The sequence below is a fragment of the Corvus brachyrhynchos genome, unplaced genomic scaffold, assembly GCF_000691975.1.
Source record: "Corvus brachyrhynchos isolate BGI_N302 unplaced genomic scaffold, ASM69197v1 scaffold60, whole genome shotgun sequence".
NCBI lineage: Eukaryota > Metazoa > Chordata > Aves > Passeriformes > Corvidae > Corvus > Corvus brachyrhynchos.
Window position 1 is genome coordinate 5,518,646 of NW_008236767.1, and position 6,000 is coordinate 5,524,645.

Here is a 6,000-nt window from a genome sequence, read left to right on the forward strand (position 1 = left end):
CTGAAGCACACAGGGAGACAGCGAAAGATACTTCTTAGATATAACTTTTTTGCTATTGGCAGGAGTTGTTGATTAGAACTAAGATACAAAAGTGTCTCAAACTAAGTCTGAGAGACAAGGACTTTGTATGGCAGTTATGTCAGTGATTGCTAAATTTAGAAATGATAGATCTTTGTAATAGATTATGGGTCAGAGAACCTTATTGCCTTCTTTAGAGAGGATAAATCTCAGATGGCTTCCACAAAAAAACCAAAAAAAACAAAAACAAAAACAAAACAAAACAAAAAGGTTTAAAATAGGCCCAGAAGATTGTCTTTTCTGTATATGAACTACTATAGGCTTGGTGTTGTTCAACTGGTTGTGCATTTTCTCATGCTCTCAATTTCTCACAGGGTACATCCATGAGCAAACAGTGGGTTTGCAGGTGCATGTTCCTTTATTGCTAATAGTCCTCACATCCACTTCTTCAGGCATAGCTGAGGAGCACACGGATGGGACAGTACAAAGGTACAGCTCAGGAAAAAAAGATAGAGAAGTTGGAGATCAGTAGATGTGGTAGAAGCCTTATAATTAGGAAAGGGCCGTGAAGCTTTAGAGTAGGTGAGCCCATAGCATTTCTTCATGCTCAGGTATTCTGTCACACAGCTCCTCACGGAAATTACTGTTGAAAGACTTCCAGCTATATCAGATGTTATCATCAATTCTTGCTTGTTTAGTAGCAGAAACAGTCTCATCCTGATTTCAGTAGAAAACACTGTGGTGTTATCCATAACCTCATGTGTGATCCATAAGTGTAGCATATCATGCTAGGCCTGTTTTCTTCAATGATTTACTCAGAAAGGTTGACAAAGCTTACTAGATACTGTTCTGACATTTTCCTTGCTTTCATTTTCCTCTTGTGCTTATGAGTCTCATATGCAAACCTCACCAATGAGAAAAGGCAATGCTCAGGTTATCTAAGAAACTTTCTTTTCTCATGTCATTGTACAAAACTCAAAAATTCTTTTGCATAACACCTGGCTGTGGGATAACCTCTACAGTTAAGAAGGAAAACCAAGTTAGAAATGCAAACACTGAAGTAATTTTCTCAATTGCAAAGCAGGAATTTTATTAAAGACAGCTGTCACATCTTGATTTTACTTCAGGTCAGCTGATTTTACTTCATCATTCCAAAGCCTTGGTACGTACCCATAGCAACATAAAAGTCGGTATCTTTTGTTTCTGAGGTAATCTCTGACTCACAGAATAGCCACTAATAGGGATCATGTTGGATTAGCAAACAAGGATCTGCCATCCCACTGCAGTTCTTCTTTAACAGGACTGCAGTTCCTTTAAATCAATTCCCATTGATTCTCAAGGGCAGAAGCTGTCCCCTGTGTAATTTGTTCTGCTTGAGGGGACAGATATTTTGCTCTCTGAGTTCTGTATTATTAACAAGCTAATGTTTACTCTAACAAATGAGAATCAGTGTATTTTCCTGCAGGTGCCATTCTGTGTATGAGGCAGTCTCAACAGTGGCAGCTCTATTGTTCTTCCCATGCTTGCTCACCTGCCTCTTTAATCAAATGTTAACTTAACAATTGTTATTTCACATGCTGCAGAGCCATGCAAAACCCAGTTTGACTTCTGGATTTGACCTGTGGCATTAGCAAATGGGAGATTCATCTTCTCACTGTAAGCCGAGTGCATTGGAAATGGTATCCTCTGGGACGCAGTAAACACAGTTCATTATCATATTGGTCTTATAGCAGTTTTCCAGAGTGCAGCTGTGCTTTGAAACTTTGTGCAGCTCTCTGTAATCTTCTTGTATTAAAAAAAAAAAAAAAAAGAAAAAGAAAAAAAAAAAAAAAAAAAAAAAAAAAAAAAAGAAAAAAAAAAAGAAAAGAAAAAAGAAAAGGAAGAAAAGAAAAGAAAAGAAAAGAAAAGAAAAGAAAAGAAAAGAAAAGAAAAGAAAAGAAAAGAAGAACTTTTTATTTTTTAAGTGTTCTTCCTCAGCATATTTTGTTCTCTTGAAATTTGCAATGTGCAAGGAGCATATCAGCCAATTCTCATTGGATATTTCAAATGGATTCCTACAAAATATATTAATTAACCCAGTACTAATTAAAAAGAGCATATTCTCCATTCATTACAGAAAAATATATACTCAGATAAAGCTAACTAATTTGTGTGTTCTTCCACCCTCCATTTCTTAATGTACAGAACTCCGTGTTCAGGTTGACTGGTGGATTTGATTTGGTATGGGGAAACATGCAAAAGTGTTTCTAGGCTATTAGTAAAACAAGGGAGCCTTCAAAGCAATTTCACATGAGGTAAATGATCCTAAAACACAGACTTGATAACAGCTGGGCTTACAAAACCATCTTCAATAATCTACAGCTAAGCAAAAAAAAAAAAAAAAAACAACCAAAAGACAGGCTTAGAGGACTGATGGAGAAACTTTGCCTGGTGCACATGTCAATAAGTCATACTTACACCAATGCTCTGGATAGGAGCATTTATTATACTGGGATTTGCTTTGATTACAGGCAGTTTATAATCATAAAGGGCTTCCCTGAAGGTCCACCACAGCAAATGGATTACTTTCTTTTGACTTTAATGGAGTCCAATAAGCCCCAGGAGAAATCACATGGGCGTTTTGCTTTAAAATTTCACAACGCCAGTCTAAGTAAAATTTATTTTTTAAGGAATCTCTTTAATAACTACTTCACAGTTCACTAGAAGTTTACTGTCAAGTGAAATTTTCAGTCATTGTGCACCCAAATACTGATTTGGCTAAGTTATTGAAAATGTCTGAGGAAGCAATATCAGGCTTTGTATTAAAAAAATAGTCTACTGGAAATAATACTAAACCATTTCTAGGTCTTCCAATTCTGTTAGTCACTGGATGAGGCCAAGATACCTGGCTGGATTCCAGGATAAATTAAAATGTCTGTTTAAATTTTCAGATAGCTTGTGAATATATTAATTATATTTTATATTTTCTATTAAATAAAAACTGTCATTTGAGCTATACATTTCAATTTCAGTTTCTAGACAAATATACATCTTTTTGTACAGTCCAAGTCACTGGACTCCAAGGAAAAACTTGGACAAGTTGAGGTAGTGAGATTTTATCCTAAGCTCAGGCAAGTGTCCTGTTTTTCTACCCAGCCTGCTCTCCAGCCCTCCATGATACTTGCCTGTCATTCTTCACTGCTGAAATCCCTGAAAATGGATCTAGCATTTGGATCCTGACAAATTTCGTGTCATTCTTTAATGCTGGGTCATGCAGCAATCAGACAGATGCAGCTCAATGGCACAAGGATAGGGATCAGGCACGTGCAGGCAGATCCTCTTCTCTGCCAGATTCTCCAGTGGCTACGAGTGACACAACTGAATTGGTGATGGGAATGGGGACTGCTTCTGCTTGGAGCAGATGTTGGCTGTGAGTACTGAGACTTGGAAATATTACTTGTATTTTGAAAGGAAATGTGGCAAATAAAAGTTATGACGCAGGGAAGAGGATGTCTACGTGTGTCAAGTACTCACAATGCCAACACACTGAAACATCGAGCTGGATTCCCTAGGCTGTAGAGGATTGTCTTTTCTGGTTTTTCACATGCAGAAAAACTATTTTTACATCCTTTGCAAAAATGTGCCTTTTAGCACCTTTGTGTTTTATGAAATCCAATCTGAAAAAATATTTCTCCCCTCTTCAAAATCTGAGCATCTATTTCTGCTTAGGTTTACATAAAGCTATAAAACCTTGACTTCTCTGAGAAACTCCCTCTCATGCTCAAAAATCTGAGCAATTGAGCAGAAACTCCTGAAAACATTTTGGGGAAAGCTACAATATCATGCCACATCAAGAAATCTCACAATCTTCTAGTTTTCCATCTAGTTATAGCAGGAAAAATTAAAAGGCCATGATGTGAAGGATGTCCAAGTGTAATTGGCCATTACCAGCTCTGCAACCATAGCACATACATTCAGCTCTCTGTGAACATCAGTGACTCCTCATTTTGGGCTGCCAGAGATGAAGCTGGCCAAAATCACACATCACTTTTGAAAATCATATTTACAATACAGTGAGCTTAGAAGGGTAAAATTGAGGGGGAAAGAAAAAGAAAAGAAAAAAAAAAAGAAAAAGAAAAGAAGGAAAAAAAGGGCTTCAGGATTTCCTTGTTTAATAGAAAATAAAAATTAAAAGTGTGGCCTGTGCACACATTTCAGAAGTATAAATCCTACTTTTTCACAAGTCAGTCAAAAAAAAAAGGGAAACCACTAACACTAGAACTATTTCAGTTTGTGATGCTCACTGCCGTGATGCTCTTCAAGCCCAGTGCAGAATTCATGACAGTAAATTGCACATACCCATGTCGTGGCCATCAGCAGAGAGATCTAACAGTAGGACTCAGAAGAGCCAGCACATTGCATGTTTAGTAATGTGATGGTTTTAGGTTGTTGCTACTGAGGACAGGAACACATCTCCAAATTGATTTTTTCTTGAGATTCATTCCCAGAGCTTGAAGACTTCTCATGCACCTGAGAATTTGGGCGTTTTGCTAAAGAAATCTGCCTGCTCCTCTTTCTAGACAGAAATGGAAGGGAAGGCTGGGTCTGCCCCTCTGCCAGGGGCTGTTGGTGGAGCTCTGGGACCATGATGCAAGCTGAAATCCCAATTCATCCTGAGTGGACTCAAGCAAACACTTCCTTGGAGACTGTCCTCTCTGCCAGAGGGAGAACGCTGTCCTTCTCTCCAGACGAAGAAAGGTCCCTGTGAGAGCTGAAATGCAGCGGTGCTGGGCACAGGCAGGAGGGCCCAAGAGGAGCTGTAATTGTGCTCCAAAGTGGAAGCTGATCCTCTCTTTGGTGCACAGGGTCACTGCCTGTGTTAGGTGTGTACACACCAGCTCTGCAGGAACATCGCTAGGGGGATCCCCACAGCATGGGCACATCCCACATGGATCCAGGCATGTGGGTACATCCCAGGCAGGCTCCCAGGACATCTCTCCAATCAGTCCCTGAGAGGCAGAGGCACAGGATCCCTGGTCCTGTCACTCTCAGGTGAGCTCAGTAGAGGATGGGTGTGAAGAAGTTCACCCAAGGTGAGATGGTGGTGCTTCCAGGCACACATGGTGGCATACCTTCAGGCACTCCCAGTATATTTCTACCTTCCAGGAGCTTCAGTCCCAGAGGTCAACCAGATCTCATGTGATGCCTGATAAAAAGTAAATGACTTCCTAACACTATACAAAGCCTGTAAAAAATGCACATGCAAATACACTCAAATACTTGAAATTAAAATTCCAGTAGTATATTCTGTTTTCATTCTTATGTTATTACTACTTTTTTTTTTCAGAAGTCATAAATTTTCTTGTTTTAAGTTGTTGCATAATATAAAATTAATTCCAGATGAGTGTGTTTTTACTGTCCTTGTTTTAGTTTTTTCAGTTATTTTTCATAAATATATTTTACATCTAACTACCTCAGCTGACTTTTGTTTTGTTTTGTCGCATATGAAGTCATGCACTTTCTATATTTGGGGATGTGGGGGGAGGAATTATTTCAATTTTGAATAACCAGGTTCAAAGCCATGTTGATCAATTTATAGAGGAGATCAGTTTAAGAAGACATAACTATTGACAGTTGCAGAACATACATTTTATTTTTAGGTTCTGTTGGGGTATAGTTTAACAAAAAACCATCACAAGCTGCTTATTAATTTGCCTTAAAAATGTATGCTCTTTCCTATTCAAGTTGTGTTATTTAACTCTTCTCTTGTACACAATTTATGTGACAAAGACTAACATAACAGTTGGCAGATAAACAGCAAATTGAACAGAATGGACCAATAGTTTCTCAGTTCTCTGTCGTAAACTGTTGCATTATACACTGATTGTGCTAAAAGAATTGTTACTGTGCTTATACTCCTTAGTCACCACTGCAGAAATAAAGTGATGGAAGATCACATTTGTGTTTATGGAACAGTGTAGATAACCCCTCCCCCCCCAGTAC